The 20,556-nt window shown below is 37.1% G+C and overlaps 1 protein-coding gene and 1 long non-coding RNA gene across 5 annotated transcripts in view; one reads left to right on the top strand and one right to left on the bottom strand.

Moving 5' to 3' along the window:
- Nucleotides 1–20,556, bottom strand: part of LOC309622492 (uncharacterized protein) — a 639,059-nt gene that overhangs the window by 501,776 nt on the left and 116,727 nt on the right. The gene's annotated exons all lie outside the window — the stretch shown is intronic.
- LOC309622551 overlaps nucleotides 1,609–20,556 on the top strand; it is an 82,923-nt gene continuing 63,975 nt past the window's right edge. The window contains exon 1 of the long non-coding RNA XR_014240966.1: nucleotides 1,609–19,911. This is a non-coding gene — a long non-coding RNA (uncharacterized lncRNA). The remainder of the gene's footprint in view (nucleotides 19,912–20,556) is intronic.

Below are 20,556 nucleotides of genomic sequence, written 5' to 3' on the forward strand. Positions count from 1 at the left end.
CAGCAATCCCACCGAGTGTTATCATTATCAGACGCTCCTCTTCCAGCAAGCCTTGCCCAGTACTAATTGCATTAATTATTTCTTTTCACAAAAGTTTTACATAGCACGTATTATTTGTCAGCCACTGTTCTAAGAAGTTCTACTCTTATTAATTCTATTTTATAGATGAGGATATGAGCCAAAGAGAGGCCAGAGTGTGCCCAGAATTACACAAATAGTAAGCAGCAGAGCTAGAATATGAGTCTTGGCAGTTAAAAATGATGGATTATGAGAGCGATTCACATGAAGTATATTAACCACACCAGTGTAATGAGGACCTTAACAAGATGCCATTTATAAAATTTACCCAAATGGTCTGAGAGACATTAAAGTGCCTCATATAGACTAGTGCATTATGCTTGTCTGAACTAGCTGATGGTCCTAAGGAACTATCCTTATGGGCATGATTCTATTTACACGTCAAGAGATACAGATGGTTCTTTCAGAGTGGGAAATGGTGAATCTGTTATATCATATTCTAAAATATAACAGTATCCAGGCCAGGTATGTATCCCAATAATAAATGTTTTATATTTAAATTCAACATAGTCATGTAGGTGATTATAGTATAGATAGTTTTTAAACATATTTTACTCATATTAGTGGCAGAGTTCTTGAAAAGAAGAAATAGTAAGACAATTTGAGAGAATGTATCTGAAATTTTCATTAAAGTAGTTATCTTCAATATCTTAGAAAAATAAGTGTTTTATCATTTCTAACATTTTGTGAAATTAAGCTTGGAGTCATAGACATTCCTCACAATTGAATTCCTTTTCCTGACATATAATAATTTTTCCAGAAAACCAAAATGATTGCTATATCCTTAAAGAAGGAAAATCATCCATTATAATAGATACCTTTGTCTTCCAGGCAAGATAAAGTCACAGGACCAGATTTACCCTCCCACATTACATAACCAAAAACATGAACAATGGTTTTCAAGACACTGGACATCAGGCAAAAAAGGACACGATCTCTGAGTGACAAGAAACAAATGAGGCAAGCTCTTTTATTGCCCCAGTCCCAGTTGTGAGAGGGTTTCTGGCATGTGGTGCAGGAATGGGGAGCATGGAGTGCCCAGGGAACTCAGCAGTCTCCCTGAGTTGAGGAGATGGAACAGAGGGTCCAGGGAGATGAAGGCAGCTGAAATTCACAAGACAGAGTTCCAGAAAGAGAGAGAACTGAACAAAGGACTGAAAAGAAAGAACTGAACAAAGCCAGAACCCTGGAGATCTGTAGAGGGTCTGTCTCGATCATTGTGTGCTTGGGTGCTGAGCAATTCACGCTCTAAGGAAACCATGAGGCTGGGGAAAGAGGCATCCAAGAAGATGAGAGGTTAATAGTGCTCAGCACTCCCATGGGACCAGAATGGAAAAATATAATTAGAAGGATCTTGGACTTCCCTGGTGGCGCAGTGGTTAAGAATCCACCTGCCAACCCAGGGGACACAGGTTCGAGCCCTGGTCCAGGAAGATCCCACATGCCGTGGAGCAACTAAGCCCGTGAGCCACAACTACTGAGCCTGCGCTCTAGAGCCCACGAGCTGCAACTACTGAGCCTGCATGCCACAGCTACTGAAGCCCACGTGCCTAGAGCCTGTGCTCTGCAACAAGAGAAGCCACCGCAATGAGAAGCCTGTGCACCGCAACGAAGAGTAGCCCCCACTCGCTGCAGCTGAGAAAACCAGGGCGTAGCAACGAAGACCCAACGCAGCCCAAATAAATAACTAAATAAATTTCAAAAAAAAAAAAAAAAAAGAAGGATCTTGCCTCAGTACGGACAGGGATCTTTAGACTAAGCATTATTTGGGCTAACATATCTTGAAAGAAAGACCCTGAAGGATCAAACTCTTTCTAAGTAACTTAACTGCATCACAAAACAATGCACAAGAATACTTATAGGAATACAAAATTATCCTGCACCCAATAAGGTAAAATTAATAATGTCTGGCATCTAATAAAAAAATACCAGTCATGCAAAGAAGGAAGAAAGACCCATAAAATAATCAACTGAAATCAACCCAGAGCTGACACAGATGTTAAAATTAGCAGGCAAGGACATTAAGACAGTTTATTATAATACATATTCAAAAAGTTAAATAGAGATATAAAGATATAAAAATACCTAAATCAAACTTATAGAGATGAAAAAAGATTAAAAATAATGAATAGAGCATCAGTAAACTATGGGACAACTTCAAGTCATCTAATACATATTTAATGGGAGTTCCCAAAGAAGAGGAAGGGAATCGATTACATCAAGTGTTGATAATAACGTGTAGGAACTGGAATTCTCATACACTGTTGATGGGAATTTTAATGATACAATCACTTTGGAAGACAATTTGATAATGTAATAAAACATTTTTTAAAGATACCGACCATATGATCGAGCCATTTCACTCGTAGGTGTTCATCTGAGAGAAATCAAAGTATATGTCCACACAAAGACTTGTACAAATGATCATAAAAGTTTTATTTGTAATAATCCCAAAATGGAAACAATCCAAATTTTCATCAATGTGAAAGTATAAAGAAACCCTAGTGTATCGATATGGAATACTACTCACTTTAAAACGGAATGAAATATTCTTTCACAGTAAAACATCAGTGAATCTCAAAATAATTATACTAATGAAAGAGACTAGACCAAAAAATACTACATGATTCTATTTATATTAAATTACAGGAAATGTAAACTCATCTTTAGTGACAGAACATGGATCAGTGGTTTGCTAGGGGCAATATGGAGGTCAGGGAGGGTTGGGAGAAAGGGATTACCAGGAGGCAGGAGGAATAGGGATGATGGATATGTTCATCATTTTTATTATAACGGTAGATACATGAGTGAAAACCTTTCAAGTTGTTTAACTTAAATATATTCAGTCTATTGTATGTCAATTATATATTAATAAAGCTGCTTTTAAAAACCACATACACATAAAAAGAATAAAAGAAATAGTTTCACATGAGCAAAGAAGGTTTTTATAATATGATTTTATAGAGCATGATGGTGCCAATTAAATTTTGTTTCACCTTTCACTTCTTCCTCTAATCTGTACTTGAGTCATTAATCATATAAAATCAGATTCTTTTAAAAATTTTTTGATGGAAAATATATTTTCCATTATATTGAAAATAAATTTATAGGAATTTCCTATTTATTTTATTTATTCATTTTTATTGAAATACATTTGATTTACAACATTGTGTTAGTTTCAGGTTACAGCAAAGTGATTCATTTATATTTTTTCAGATTATATTCCATTACAAGACATTGAATATAATTCACTGTGCTATACAATAAATCCTTGTTGCTTATCTATTTTATGTATAGTAGTTTGTATTTGTTAATCCCATACTCCTAAATTGTCCCTCCTTCCCTTTTTCTCCCTTTTGGTAACCATTAGTTTGTTTTCTACATCTGTGAGTCTGTTTCTGTTTTGTATATAGATTCATTTGTGTTATTTTTAGATTCCACATATAAGTGATATCATATAGTACTTTTCTTTCTCTGTCTGACTTACTTCACTTAGTATGATAATCTGTAGGTCCCTCCATGTTGCTGTAAAAGGCAATGTTTCATTCTTTTGTATGGCTGAGTAATGTTCCATTGTATATATGTACCACATTTTCTTAAGCCAGTCATCTGTTGATGGGCACTGGGGTTGTTTCCATGTCTTGACTATTGTAAATAGTGCTGCTATGAACACTGGGGTGCATGTAGTTTTTCAAATTAGAGTTTTCATTTTTTCTGGACATATACCCAAGAGTGGGATTGCTGGATCACATGGTAGCCCTATTTTTAGTTTTTTAAGGAACCGCCATACTGTTTTCCATAGTGTACACATCAATTTTCATTCCCACCAACAGTGCAGAAGGGTTCCTTTTTCTCTACACCCTCTTCAGCATGTATTATTTGTAGAAGATAACATTTATTATTTTTGATGACAGCCAATTATTTTTAAGTAAATAATAAAATGTGTGCAGGAATAACTCCTGCTCAATATTTTATTTTCAGGGCTTTTTATCAGAATATAATGACCTAAATTTACATGATCACAATATGTATTTAATATCTATGCCAGAATTTATTGGGAAAATAAGTAGTTTGATTTAATAATGTACATTTGTGGAAAAAGTTAAAGTCAAAAAATTGGATTTAAGGTATAATTATCAGATTGCCGAGAAAATTTTAAAGTTTGAATATTAAATGACATATTTTTCTCTATAATAGAACATTAAAGCAATTTAGAATTTTACATTATCTCAGGACAATATGCCTAGGCAATTGTAAAACCTTAGGTGTGAATTGTCACTGGGGATTTTCATACTCTTTAGCAGAAGATAATATTTTAGAAAATGATCGGTTTCAGAGAATATTTCCAATGGATAACAGAATCACTTCTACAAGATCAGAGAGAATCCTATCATGTGAGAAGAGGTTCCTAGTAAGTTTTTTCTTCCTCTAGTCTCTTCTTCCCACAGTTCATCTTTCATATTGCTTCCAGGGTTTCTGAAATAAAGATTGGGTTATGTCAATCCTCTATTCTAAAAGCCTTCCATAATTTTGCAGTGTTTAAGTAGCTATTTAGAGTACATGCATCATTATTTTCCACCACGGTTACCACTACCTCCTCCTATACATTCTAAGTTTTAGCTAGAAAAAACTTAGAAATTTTTTTTTTTATTAACACGTATGTATTGACATTCTTCTCTTATGTTATATAAAGATCACTTCTCTACTGTGTGTGGACTGGATTGGAAAAGGGTAAGAAAGAATGAAGGAAAATTGTAGCATTAACCCTTGTGAGAGATGATAGTGACTTGAGGCGTTGTAATAGCAGTCAGTGTTCAGGGGAACTCTCTGCAGACTGTTCCTCCCTGCTTTTCCACCTAAAGATTCCAAAATAACATTCAGGACCCTACGGCAAGATCACCTTGTGTATAACTTTTTCCCAATTGCCAAGACAGATTCCTTTTTTCCTTTCACTATGCTCTTTTATCATTCTGTACATACTGCTATCATAATACCTACCCCAATTCAGAATAATTATTTGTTACCTTGCTTTATTTTCCAAGACCTGATAGAAAAAGCCGATATAAAGTTTCTTAATTTGTTGTCAGGGTCCCCTCAGGGAAAGCATGTCACACTCAAGAGGATGAAATGAAGCACACAACTCTTACAAGGTATGAAGAGAGTTATATGAAATCAGCAAAAGACGATGGAGCACCCTGGGTTAGACGATCTTAAGAAGCTGTTAGTCTTCTAAGCCTGAAGGGGCAAGAGAAGTGGGCCAGTTGCCAGAGCTACAGCTATGGCATCTCCTACTAGATGCTTTAAGAGAGGAATTCAGCCACTGGCAAACTGGAAGGTACTCGGCCACTGCCAAACTTTTGTCAAATGGAGCACAGGAAAATAAATACCCTCACTGTACTCTCCATTGGCCTTCTGAAGGCAAGAGCACTGGTTGATGCAATCCTTACAGCCTGGCCTCCAGGACACGGGCAGGTCGGAGGTGGGAGAATGGCTCTGGAGGGCAAATGCAAAGCCTCCAGCGTTCAATACATGGAAACTAAATGAGTGATTGAATTAACAGATGGCAACATGTGTGAGAATCTATACATGGAAAGAGAATAGAAACTTGGAGAGAGTTCATGTGAATCTTAAAGTCTGACTATAACAGGGCCAAAATGGTAGCTAAAGATTAAATTCCAAGTCTCTAGAAACTCACTGTCAGTGATTCATGAAGTTTTTTCTTAAGACCACCTGCATCAGAATTGACTAGATTACATGTTAAAACACAGATATCTAGGCTTGTATCAGGCCTAGTGAATCAGAATCTCTAGGGATAAAGGCCAGAATTTGTTATTAACAAGTACTCCCAAGGGCCCTGAGTAATTTTGATCTTCCCTTCCTTCCCTCCTTCCTTCCTTCCCTCCTTCCAGAATTACTAATCTGAAGCTTTGTAGAATGATAAACTCCAGAAAATTGCAGGCAATTTTCTCCAATTTTTCACTTTACACTGGTTTTAACCTTCCTGATAAACTCTACCCCTTAGTTAAGGTGTTAGTTTTAGTTTCTGGAGATAACATGAGACAAGCAAAACACTCACTGCAAAAAAATTGCCAGGCTGTGAGCCCCTTGGGGGTAAACTTTCACTGAATCTGAAGGAAATCTGCATTGGAGAGGCACGTCCCTTTCCTTCTTCTTTTCTTGTGCAGAATGCTTCTCAGGGATGTCTCAACTCCCCAGCCCTTTGTCACAGACAGGTGGTCTGGAACCAAACTTCATCATTACTATGCACCCTAATCCCAGAGGTCCCACAGCCCTTAGGTTAGCAAAGCAAGCTCATTTTCAAGAAGCTTAATGTTAGTGATACTTCGTCAGGTATTAGCAAATGGCCCTCCTAACAAACATATCATCAGAAGCAATGCTGCTGAAAGCAGCCTGTGCTCACTTGAGGCTGACAGCCCAATTCCTAACAGAGTCCCACCGAGGACTCATTATGAGGTTGGGGGAGGATGAAAGCACTTACGGTGGGCCACATGTGTGAGAGCTGAAGCAGCCAACCTCCCAACCATGGCTCTGCAAACCAGTTCATTGAAAAAATATCCAGGATGGGAATTGGAGCTGTGTGATGTTGATATCAGAATTTCAGAATTTTTTCTTTTCCCTTTTTGTCATCTTGTCAGAAGGAAAAAGATGTAGGGAATTTTTTTAACTTCAGGAAAATAGAATCTATGCTATCAAAGAAGTAGCTTCCCCTAGTAATAACTGATGCACCAATAAAATACATTGTATTTTGTTAAACATATTCTAATCAGGGATGTCATCTCAGCGGGGCATTCTGAGGGCCTTTAAAATTAACCAGTGCTCAGAAATATGTAAAAATCCTTTGAAAAAATGTTAGTGGATGCATTCAGAGGCCCAAGTCCTTCTGATCGAGGCTCCCCAAAACAAAAATTTGACGCATTCATTTATATTCCCTAATCAGCTTACTTACATATTGTACTTCAGAGAAAAAGAACATGTTAGAATTTTGGATGCAGGAGAACCAGTTTTGCAGAATAAGAATTATTTTTCAGCTTAATATATATGCCATTTTACCTTCAAATTAAAGTATATTTTTACTCCCTAATTAAGATTCTTAAATCTGAAGCCACAGCTCAAGATCACACTGGAAAAACAGCTATGTAAAATGACTACAGTGTGTGAAATGTAGGTGTGTTCATGGGTTGCTTAGGTGGAATGAGATGTAGTTAAATAGAGCTGAGGAGGTCAAAGGACTTTGAAACAGTGATGTTATTAACATGGCTGGAGGGACAATGGGAAGATGATGTCAAGATGTAAGGAAAGAAAGGTGATGACACAAGTATTGAAATCACAGAAGCAGATAAGGGTTTTGAAGTTGGTAGATAAGAGCAATAAAGGTAAAGAAAAAAGTTCGCTGAGTTTTTGAAGGTACTGAAAAGAAGTTTGGAAGCAACAATAGGAAACAAGAGGTATGCTAACTCAAAGGCCAGTTTTTCTGCTCTTGAACTCTCAAGTTGTTCTAGAGAGAACTCTATAACAAAATAACTGGTTCCATCATAAACTCAGCAGAAATCAGCCACTCACTGTGAACTAATCAATGCTTTAATTTGTCTCTAAATTGACTGCCTTTGCATAAGGTTGTTTCATTCAAGAACATAGCCCCAGCTCACATTTATTGCTTTCTGCAAATAGTATCACCTTCTACTTAAGTGAGATCAAGACTAATGACAATGAGCTTCCTTAATGCCTTTCCTGTTTCACTTCAAAAGCCTCAGTTTCTCCTTCCAACTTCTCTTCTCTCCCTCCCATCACAGAAGAAGTAATTTCAGGGCTTATTCAATTGTGACCTCATTCCATTCTTTCCACATCCTCTAAGAGCTTGTCCCAGTAATCACATGCCTTTTCTCTTCTCTCACACATCTTTCTCTCTCTCACTCTCTCCCCTGGATCCTTCCCTTCAGACTGTAAGACTACAAACATACCAACATTTGTGCTCCCATCACACCCCTTTCTTGCCCGTGTGCTCTCTTTTACTGCTAGTTTTCTCAAAGATCATTCTCAGAAGAAGAACCTCCATCTCTTCACTTTTTCTTTTCCCATTTGCACAATTGATCTAGTGAATCGCTCTCTCAGAGGAGTAATGATAATCTGCCAGATCTAAGATTTTTTTCTTCCATCCTCATCTTTAACTGCTCTGTAGCATCTTCATCAGGCTCTCTGCCAGTGCCTTCCGCGAAGCTGCTCTCTCCAACTGCTCCTTCTAGGACCTCTTTTCAGACTGTTATTTCTTGTTCTGCTCCCTACACAAAAGTTTCCAAAGTTTCTATCCTTCATCCCCCCTGACTTAACCTCTCTCTTTTTTTCCCTGAAAAACTACCTGTAGCAGCCTGGCTTTCACGATCATTTCTGAGTGAAATGATATATATTCAATATATATGTTGACCATAACCTACATCACAAACTTTGTCTCACTTCAAAACTCCTCTCTGATCAACTCCACCTCAGACTGAACCCAACACCCTTCTCAGATCTTCCAGTTTCACAACTCTGGGCCTCTCTGATTATAAGATCTCCTCTTTTCCTCAAATTCAAATAAATGCTAAATCATATGGACTCAACATCACTAATATCTCAGTTGCTTCTTCTCTGTTTCTGTCAGCACTCTCTACATCATCTTTCATCTGGTGGCAAACAACACCTTTCAAACAATACCTTTAAAAGTTGGAACGTAAATCTAAAAGTTTGGAATCTAATGAATAAATATGGCAAACAAATCTACAAAGCTGGGGTTTCCTCACTGCGGCGTCCACTTTGAACCCCTTTTCAGTCTCTCTCTGTAGCCTGCCATAAACATCACACTTTCAGAAATATTTTGAAAGAGAGAACATTCTTGAGATTCCTGGGACCTTTTATTCTTCACCCTTTTGTCCACATTCAGAGACTCTTAGATTTTAGGTTATGAGCTGGCTTCCCAGAATCTCCCAGCCAGGCTGGCTTTCTCTTGACATCATCCCTTGCTGCTTCTCTAGTCCCTCATTAAAATTCATCCATTTTTTGCATCATGGTCTTATGAAAGAAGTTTGAGATTTGGAGTCAGAATAGAAAAATATCAAATCCCACCTCTGCAACCTACTGACTCTGAGACTTCGGAGAAATATTATGTGATATTTATTTGTTGGATGTCTGGCAATGTTTGATGGTATCCATTCAAGAGTAACAATATGGTTTTGTAGGCAATACCAGAAAGAAGATGCGTTTCTGGTGAAGAGAGTGACAGGTAAGAAGATTCTTCCTATCGCCCTTTAAAATAATTCCTACTTTGCTTCATTCTATATCATTCCCATGACAATGAGGATAACTATTGTTAAGTTCTAGTTTGTTTATTAAAATGCTTTAAAAAGTCATTTTTTTAGCCTGATGAAATCAGAAGTGGAAGAGGCTTTGAAAGAAAGGCCATGCTGGTGAGGTTGCCTGAAAGCTGGAGGGGGTGGGTATTGTGTGAGAGGTGGCAGTGTTGTCGGACAGATGGCAGGGGACAAACTGAGAGGCACAAAGGATGGGCTGGCAGCCTCAGGTACCCCTTTTGCTTAGCCAAGATTCAGAGAGATTTAGGGGTGTGAAGAGGAGGGAAAACCCAGGTGGACAGTCTTTCTTTACTAGCGCTAATTAATTAATCTTTGCTGAGAAAAACCCCACTTCTACATAAAAGAACCCTGCAGTTCCTACAGTGTTGTTTGTTCATAGATTTTGGATTAAGTTTGGCCATTACAGACTGCAATGGGCATCCTAGGTGCCACTTTTTCATCTCAAGATTTTTGTTTAGGGTGTGAGCATATGATTCAAAATCTAGGAATTTATTGCCATCAACAAAATTCTCAGTCTAATGTTGATGTTATTGAAGTCAGGGTAGCTTACATTTCTGTGATTCTATCTTCATCACTCAATATTTTTTCCATCCGCAGGGTCATGTTCTAAATGTGATCTAAAATAGAGTCTTTGGTACAGTGGTCAGGATCATAGTCTGTGAAGCCAGAGGGCCTAGTTTCTAATACTCACTCTACCACATACCAGCTACATAACCTTGGACACTTCATTTAACTTCTCTCTGCTTCAGTTTTCTCATATGTAAAATGGGAATAATAATATCAACCTCAGAGTAGTATCAAGAGGAATAAACAAATTAATACATGTAGATCCTTAAATCATGCCTGGCAAGTGCTTTTAAGTTAGCTACTAGCCTGGCACGTAGTAAATGCTATATAAGTGTTAGCTGTTGCTCCTGCTAGAAGCTGTTAGACTGAATTCCACATGCTCTATTATTACTTTAAAAACAGTACACTGATCTATCATCTCAGAATTTATTCAAGTGTGCCAGATAAATGTCTGAATACACTTACTCATCAAACCAAACATGAATTTACTCTGTAAGTTCAAGAGACGCACAGTGAAAACAACCATTTTATTTTTTTAACAGAATATTGTTTAAGTTTTAGTCACTCAATATAGAATTAAAATAGCTTATAAAAGCACTTGGCAGACGCTGGTGTTGAGTAGTTTCAGAAGTAATGTGAGAACAAAATAAAATGATCATTCAATGGATTATTGATTCATTCAATAAACAATTACCATATGCCTTGCCCTTACAGAGGTTTGAAGAAGACGCAATGAAAAATAAGACCAATTTCCTACCTTTTTGGAGTTATAATCCAGTAAAGAAAACTCAGATAAGTAAATAATTTTAAGTAATCGTACTGAGCACAATGATAGTCAAGTGTGAAATGATATGGGAACGTATAGAAGGAAGTGATTTGTATAAGGGCCGAGGCGAAGGGGTTGGGGCATGTGATGATGGTTTGGGGATGGTTATTGGAAGGCAAGTATTCATCCCACCCTTAACTGGGATCTCTGTGTGTAGGCAGAAAAGAAATTCATGGTATCAATATTCTTTTGCCCTCATACTTGAACTTTTTTTCAGCTAAGCCTGTAAAAAAATATAACAAGCATGTTGACTTGACCCCAAAACACAAAGCATTCAAAGTCTTCAAGTTTAGTAGAAAACCAATAATTACACGGAGCAATGTCAGTGAATTATGTTAATGTAAAATTGCAGCTAATATTATATTTTGAATCCTAGGAGAAAAAAAATCCCAAAATTTTACCTGCAAACAAACCATAGGTAGAACTTATGGAGAATCACAGGAGAAAGTTTCTCCTTGACTCTTATGTTCTCCCTGGACTAATGTGATCTGTCAGGGCTCCCACTTGGTAATTAGTCCCATGGAAATACACAGGTTGACATTCAGCAAGATAGGAAGATAGATCATTCCTGAGAATTGTTCCCACCATAACAGTCACTCAGCCCCCTTCATACAGTCATTCACAACCTCCCTGGTCAAGTGTGGAGTCAGAAAGCAGAGAGCATCCCAGCCTCATTCAACATTATCCAGTCATAATAGTCAACTTTCTCTTCTTCTTTAAATGAAAATCTGTAAGAAAATAAGTTCAAAAACTGTAATACAACTTGAGAAATATTAAATGGGCTTTTAGAATGTACAAATACTTTTTAAAAGTTTCTTAAACTTGACTACATGCAATACACACAAATTAAGGTGTTTGATAAATAGCAAATTTCATAGTATAACTTAAAGACATGAACTACCAATCGACATAGATACTTTTTAAAAGGCTAAGCTTTCTGGTCATTGTCAGGTTCTCTAACTCTGATACTTCTACACTGAGTGTGAGCTCAGGAAGTTAGGGGAAGAGAGTTCGAGGGGCTCAATCACAGGAAATTTTGAGTAGCATCTGCGGTAATTGGCTCACTCTGATGCTAACGTTGGCACTGTAGCTCAAATTACAGACATGATAATTAAAACGGTTAGTCACCTGCTATAGCCAGTTAGGAAACATTATGGATGGGATCTCTCTTTGCATTATAACAACAAAAATGTAAAATACAATGGAAGAAATTTGACAAGAAGTGCACAAGACCTAAATAAGGAAAACTATAAAGTGATATATGTTTTTAAAATAAAGATTTGAGAAACTGGAGAACCTTATCATGCTCTGAACACATTAGCTAAGGCATCACTCTTCTCTAATCATGCTCTGAACACATTAGCTAAGGCATCACTCTTCTCTACTCCACTACCCCTATTGCTATCTAAAAGATCAGAAACAAAGAAATATCTTTGACTGAAACAAACAAATATCTTGTTTCCTTGTCTGCTTATTTATTTTCTGTCTTGGAGTGTGAAAATAAGCTTGTGAAAGTAAGTTCTTTGTTTTTCATCTTTAATCATGTCTGGCACACTCATTTTAAGAATTTTTAATATATAAAGAGTTATTATAACCCAATACATAAGATAAATTTTTGCTGTAGAAAAATAGTAAAGGGCATTAAGATATAAATAATACATACAAATTGATAATAAATTTTAAAAGTTAAACTTAAATAGTCAAAAACATAAATTGAAAATACGTGGGATAGCATTTTGACCTCCAGTTTTTATAAATTTTGTAATAAGTGTCAAAGGAATTTTAATTGTGTATGCCCTTTGACCCAGTAATTCTACTTCTTAAGAAGGAATAGGAGATTCACAAAAAAGAGTATATGTATATATGGATCCTCAGTACAGAGTTCTCTCTAATAGAAAAATGGACAGAAGCACCTAAATATCTACCAATGAACTAATGAGTAAATAAGGTATGCTACAGCCATGTGAAGTAATGATATGAAGAAGCCACTAAAAATTGTTTTCTCAAAGCTTATGAAAAGATTTGGAGAAATACATGGACAATTGACGACAGAAAAACCCCAAAACAATGCAATACTGCCTACACAGTATTATCTTAATTTGGAAGTATGTATTTGTGTAAATATATATTTAAAAATATTAGGGCACAAACACACCCAAATTAGCAATGACTCTCCCTGGGTGTTGCAAACTGTTTCCCTTAACCTGCTTTTCTTTATACTTATAAGGTTTCCAGTGAAAATTACATTACTTTTATAATTTTCAAAGTCAGTTACAGTTATTTTTAATTGCCAACTGATTTATTCAAAAATTAACCCAGAACTTAGCTGTTAAGTCTACTGAGGACCTATTACAAAAGGGAATATTGTCTGATATGTGTAGTCTAATTGTTTCATTGGAGAAAATTCACCCTCATACGTATTTCTACTTAGTTTTAGGTTAAGCCGTGTAATTTTATATTGTTTTCTTTCTTGTTTTTCTTTCTTTTCTGGGCACATTTGGTAGTTGACTTAATTTTTTCATAGATTAAAATGCAAGCATTTTATTCGTGTGCTTGAATACCATTGGCCCAATTCTCACTTTAGAAAGAAACAGTAAACTATGATCCATGAGTATGGATGGAAACTGAATGCTCAGTTAGTCACATTAGAGCTGTTGTATTTCATTAGCATAGAACCCAGATATCATAATTGTTTTAGATGTTTCTGGATATCAAAATATATTTACTCTCAGGTTCTTGATAATAACAAAAGGTAATCCTTGAGCATTTAGAACACAAGAAAGGCTCAGAAGAATTTATTCTTAATGTCATATATCTTTTACTATTATTAATAGTAGATGAACATGGATATTGTTTTAAATATGGATTCAATTAAGCCACACTTACATCAATGGCAAAGTTTACATATCCTTTCCATTTTAACACCTCATAGGCACTTTTACCCACCAAATTATAGACTTCCTTCCAAATCTCATGGTCAATGTCTATTCTCATTTCTGAATTTGGTATAAAAAGCAAAGTTCTTGCCACATTCACTTCACTCTACGTAGCCACACTTGAGTCACCATGGTCCTCTCAAATCCATCTATGACAGCTGCTGGGATGAATGCCAAGACTTTCAGACATAAAATAGCCCAATCTAGTAGAATCCAGATTATACTCACTTCTAATCACATGGGGCTTGGGTTGTTCACTGAGTTTCAGATAACATATGTAAGATCACCCACTGGGTTAGAAACAATGGTGATGCAATCTGGAATGTGCTACAAAATCTTAAATATTATGCATTGAACCCAGTAACTTTTCTCTGGACCAGACTGAGGTAACTCTCTCTCCTTGATAGAGTCTTGGGATTACCACCACAACCTTACACTTGGCTTTGACAGTCGTCTTTTCTATCACAATTTTAGGTGTCTGAATAAATAAGCTCCTACTCTGCAGATCCATATATTTTTCCTTTAGTTTATCAAAACAATAGCAAGGACAGATTCATTACCAAAATTTTCCCCAGAATGCTGATGGCCCAAGTCTACATATGCTGAAAGAAGTCATCCTAAATGGAAAGTGTCTTAACTGAGTCTTCTAGGAAGCAGAAGATGGGGCAAGGGTTAAGGTGTTAACACTTTTTAGGAGGTGTTAGCCCTGGTGGTGAAGGTGAGAGAAAAGGTGAAGCAAAGCAAAGCAATGTGAAACCAGTGTGCTATGATGTATTACCACACTGGTTTCTGCTTAACAAGGAGCCACAAAGACACATGGTTGGTTGCTTTGTCCTCGTGTTACCTGGCACTCAGAACTGCAAGTTTTGTGAAAAGGAAGCAAGCCTTGAGGAGTCTGTGGGGAAGAGAAAGAAAACAGAAGGAATTGATGTACCTGACTCCTTCCCTTTCCCACTGGTCAAGATTCACCTCACAGAGAGCCAGCTCCTCAAACTTCCAGGATTTTCATGTAAGTCAGAAAGTGGAGGGGAAAATAGCACAGGCAGCATGTTGATCAAGAAAGAAAATGAAAGAACATGTGCGAATCTGAAAAGCGATCTGAGATTTGTGTCTCCACAAAGACAGGGACACTGTCATCTATGTAGTTTTCTCACGTGCACAAACTGTAAGATTTCATGTTTAAGTATTTGCATTCCAAAATTCTGAATTATTCTTCATGTTAAGCATATTCGAAGGACAGGACTTTAATATTTGTGGGAAATGGAATATGAATCAACTATCAATACGTAAAAATCTCATAAAGAAAAACTATAGATTATATCAGTAAAAATATTTTCTTTTTCAATAAAAAAGATACAAAAGTGTTCAAAAATACTTTTTAAGAAACTACAGCAAATCCATCATTTTGTCTATTAAATCCTTCATCTAAAATTGTATTGTTCATATCAAAGTATAGTTTTAAAATAAGATTTGGAATGTGTGGAATAAAATACATTGAATTTGAAATTTGATCTTCTCTGTCTGTTATACCACCATTATTAATACCATGAGTCATCATCAGGAAAAATGAGGACTTGAGCAACAGGCTAAAGCTTGCAGAACCGATTTGGCATGTGCTGCGGAGATAGTACAGCAACTTGCTTCTGGATGTGAAGCATTTTGATGCATATCAAATTGAGACTTCTGCTTAAATTCCAAGACAACAGGAAGGGTAACGTTTAACATCCCGATGCATGCGTAGTATTTATTTATAGATACATGATACCCCTGTACCTCTACATTTACGTATGAATGTATTCAGAGTTTGGTTTATCTATGTATCATAATATAGAGATACATTTGGAGAAAGAGAGGAAGAGCCCAGGACAGAGAAAAGTTATCTAAACTCAAACAATATTTAAAGCCTAGGATATGACTTGGGGGAGCATTAAACCATCAACAAGTGCTAACTTAATTTTAACTTTTACATATATTCATTGTAAGGTTTTGAAAGTTTATCCTAATGTCTCTACCTGTAACTATTGTCTTTTTGGACCTAACTGAATATGTCAAAGTCCCCATGTATCTGTTCCTCTGTCCTCAGTTCTGATGACATGCAAAATCACCCTCTAAGGATATTTCTTGAGATGTTGGTTAAAGCCTTGAAACTGGTATGAGATAGCTTGAGGAAGCATCATCTACTAAAATTCCCTCAAGCTCTCCGTAAATCCAGTTCAAATATTTAATGTTTACAAATCCATGTATCAAGAGAAGTATCTCCATGAGGGTCTAGTGCCTATAAGAAAATTTCAGTGCAGGGACGTTCTGAAGGTTTGTATCTGACCTTTCTTCAGTTTTAATCACTGAAGTCCTCGACAGTTTAATAATTTGAAGATGCTGGGTCACCATCTAACTTAATAAGGCCTGCCACAGAGACTTGGTCACCTCTGATTGCTCCCATAAGTCTTAGCACATCTGGTACACTGTCCCTGGGTGAGAAATGTTTTCCATAACACCCCTCTTGTTCACTACCCTGCATATAAATTGTTTTTATTAACCTGAGAATGATACAACACTGTATATGTGTGTGAGCTTTTGCCATTTTCAGCTTTATCCTAAAGAGAGTTGATTGTTTTCTCCAAAATGGAATTAAACACTGTTTATCACCAATGTCTTCTTTTCTATTTTTCTACCATTTTTTAATATGGGTCAAACTAGCCTTCAATTTGACATGAGATTAAAGAAATAAACATTGTAACAAGACTCTTCGAGACAATTTACAATATGCCAGAGTTGTGGGAAGAGAAGAGCCAGATAAAAACAATAGATCACTTTGAAAGATTTTCCCATTGGACAACATATCTAGATGTAAATATCTTAGGAGTATTCAATTGTATATGGAAATATGTATAGTTGGATGATTGGCACATTTCTCTGCCCAGAACGATAAACAAAGTGATAGACAATCTATTCTGTTTTATATCAGTATATTTTACAAATCTAATGAAAGTCATATTTCTGCTTTCTTTGCAATTTCCCATATGGATAATAATAGCATGGAAGTTGATCCAGATGGATAAAACTACAGTTTTATAGTATGGCATTACATCTGTATCCTCCACCTTAACCTTAGTCAAGGAGGAATGTATCTCAGGGCCATTATAGTGAAGTAAAGAAAATTGAGCGTCTTGATAGAGAAAGTGGACCCAAGACAACATGACTGCATTTTTATTAAGAAAAGTCTGCAGGTGGAAGTAGTTTGTGCTGGAATCCATCTTATCTTGATAAAAGCCAAAATATTTGTATACTGAAGTCATCTGCCAACCCATCACCGACACTTATCTTTTGAACAAAAACAGTGTTTAAATTCTCCTCTGATTTAATCCTATCTAACCTGAATTCATACACAAACACCATGTTGTTCACAAAAATATAAAAAAGGAAGAGGAAGTAGCTAGATAATGTGAGAGGAGTAACTATTACTCTTTTGTATTCTTCCTCTCTTCAAAAACATACTATAGTTCCCTCCATCTCCCAAGAGCTTGGAGGTTTTGTTGCTGTATTTACATTTTACTACTCAGCCACATTTCTAGAACTTCCTTTAACTTCACATCATACAATTCATCTGCAAAGGAAGTTTCATGTGACTCCAATTTAAGATACTTAGATTAAAATTTTAGTTTTATCTACTGACACGAATCTAGCTACCAGATACATCTACATGCAGATATCACCGAAATCTGCTGTTCACTTTCCCCCTCCTTCCTGTCCAATGGAAGGTCTCACTGACATCCCTATCTAGACAATATTAAAATGTGACTTCTTATAGTTCTTCCCTATATCCTGTAAGATCATCTTCATCATAGTTTTGTTAGCTGATCATTTAGCTATACGATCATTTGCATGTCCAATCATTTTGTTTTACGTTTTATACAGCACTGCCCACACCTCCACACCTTGTGAAGCTATCTTTTTGTCAGGCTTTGAGGATTCCTCCCTTGGATAGTCACAGAATCTTAGGGTTCTAATTTGTGATCATAATTGTATAATGTTCAAGCCTGAAAGAGGCTCAAAGACCTATTCTGTCGCTCACATTGCAGCTAAGGGAAAATGCTGTAGGTGGCAAAGACAGGATTAAAACCAATCACTATATTTCAAGTTCACAGCTCATACTGCAACAGCTTGTGCTTACAACCCATAAGAACTGCTGCAAATTAGTCCTCTTCAAATTAGCAGTCTTAAAATTGTCAGTACTCTGTACTTTTGTATTAGTCAGGGTTCTCCAGAGAAACAGAATCAATAGGGTATACACAGATACATGTAAGAGGGTATTTATTATAGAAATTGGCTTACATGTTTAAGGAGGCTGAGAAGCCCCGCAATCTGCTGTCTGCGAGCTGGACAACTAGGAAAGCTGGTGGTGTAATACGGTCCAAGTTGGAAGCCCTGAGAACCAGGGGAGCTGATAATGTAACTCCTGGTGTAAAGGGGGTTCGTTCACTCTTCTAAGTTCCAGGGTCAAGAGGTCTGAGAACCAGAAGCTCCAATTTTCAAGGGCAGGAGAAAACAGACCTTCCAGGTGAATTAAAGACAGAGAATTTGCCCTTCCTCTACCTTTTTGTTCTATTTGGTCCCTTAACCAATTGGATGACACCTACCCACATTGGGGAGGGGATCTTCCTTACTCAGGCTACTGATTCAAATGCTCATCTCTTCTGGAAACACTCTCACAGGCACACCCAGAAATAGTATTTTACTGGCTACCTGGGTATCCCTTAGCCTAGTCAATTTGACACATAAAATTACCCAGCCCAACTGCACTCATCTTCCAGAGGATCCCAGGCCAGGTAGATGTTTATACGGTGCTTTAAAACTTGTCAGTTCCCTGCCTCATCTTTTACTCCATTATCCCTCCTTATTCTCTCAGACATACTTGCTCACTCTTACTATATCTCTTAAGTCTGCTTTTGCCTAAAACCCATCTTTTTAAGCATTCTCTTGTAATCTACTACAGCCATTTTAATTCTATCTCCTTCCATTTAAAAGGTTTCTAAGATTCACCTCCCTTAACTTCTCAGAATAGTCAGCTTTCTTCATCAGTGTTGATGGTTTCATGCTTCTGATGATAAATCCACAAATATTTTTAGTACATCCTATGAGTCAGTCACTGTGGAAATACTGAGGATATTTATCAGGCACCTCATATGCACCACTTCAGGTCCTCTCTGCCTCACGTCTGTCTTGCCCCAGTGCCCATTGCATTACTGGCTCTGAGAGGGCTCTGACCAACTTTATAAGCCTGAGCACTTTATTTCATGCTTGTGCCATCGCTTCTCCCTCAACTAACTATGGCCCCTTGGAGGGGAAAGGAGGGGTCCCTACAACCACATAATGAAGAAAGGAACTTGAGTCTTTTCACACATGTTGGTGGTAGCCAAAAATGGACTAACATTCCATTGTATTCCCACTTAGAACTTGTCTAAAGGACAGTGTTAGGGAAAATCTTACCAGCAGGCAGAGATAAGAGCAGTACACTGTATCATTCACTTAATATGGAGGGAGAAGTGATCTGAAGGATGGTTATACATGAACTCATGGACAGTGGGAAATGCCTTGGCTACTCAGTCATGGGCAGAAGAATGAAGCTGGAGGATTGTAGATAAGGAAGTCTTGAGTAGAGAGCTACAGATGGACTTTTGGGGTAAGTGTAAAGCACATAACTCTTTGTGTCTCCAGTTAATCCTCACAAGAAAATATGTTCCCCACAGAGTAAGCCCTCAATAACAACATGGATAGGATGACTTGTCTCATAGATATCAACCAGCTTGTTTCCTCTGCTACCCCAGGTCCTAAATGAGCTTGTGCAATGGGACTATGGAAAGAGTGGGCATGGTGGAAGGAATGGAAACTATGTATGGGCTCCTTCTCCCAAAGCCCAGTCTAGTTACTGCCACTTCTTAATGTCTACCAGCAGCAAGACAGAGCCTGTGGGGGGCACCATTCTTTGAAGCAACCAGCAACTTGAGGGCTGATGGATTACATTGGAACTCATCTCCTTAAGGATAAACAATGTCTCCTTACCAGAATCTAAGAGATGAATTAGCCAAGAGAAGATGAGAGAGATATTCCAGACGGTAGTACCAATAGGAGAGAATGCCTAAAGGTAAGAGAGACGGTGGTCTGTTCTAGGAACTGAAAATATTTTGGGTAAAAGTTCAGAGAGGTGGTAAAACATGCGGCTGAAGAGAGAAACAAGGCCAGATGAAGAAGCCTTAAACACTTCTTCAAACCACAAAGGAATATTTGAGTCTATTATCACACTGGTAACCTGAAAGAGGTAAATCCTAGTTTGCAATGTGCCTTTAACAAAAGCCACATAAAATTTTAAAATAGCAAATGAGATTCCTGCATTTGAAGGCAGATCTGTTTCCAGCCCTCAAGGTATAAACCTCTTCTTTTGCTTGTCTTCTGTATGCCTCTCTCCATAAAAGCATTAGAGACCTGAGGAATGTACTAAATACTTGAGACTTTCATTATGAGTGTCTTCATAGAATCTCCCTGTTGGAAGTTTTTAAATGGGCATCTAGTTCAAGTTTCTTCTTGGATCTCCTATTTTTTAATCTCAAAAGTGCATTTTGTTTCTTATGAGAAATATAAAAATAAAATAAGGGAAAAAAATATCAAATTGAAGCTTTCATATAAATTGAGAGTCTGTGAAGACTGAGTTACAAGAATCTATAATTCAGACATTGGAAACCCAAATGTCTTCCGTTGCGAGACAGGTAGAGAAAATGAGTAAAATGAAATT

This window comes from Balaenoptera borealis, assembly GCF_965194805.1.
Source record: "Balaenoptera borealis genome assembly, chromosome: 2".
In the NCBI taxonomy this organism is placed as follows: domain Eukaryota; kingdom Metazoa; phylum Chordata; class Mammalia; order Artiodactyla; family Balaenopteridae; genus Balaenoptera; species Balaenoptera borealis.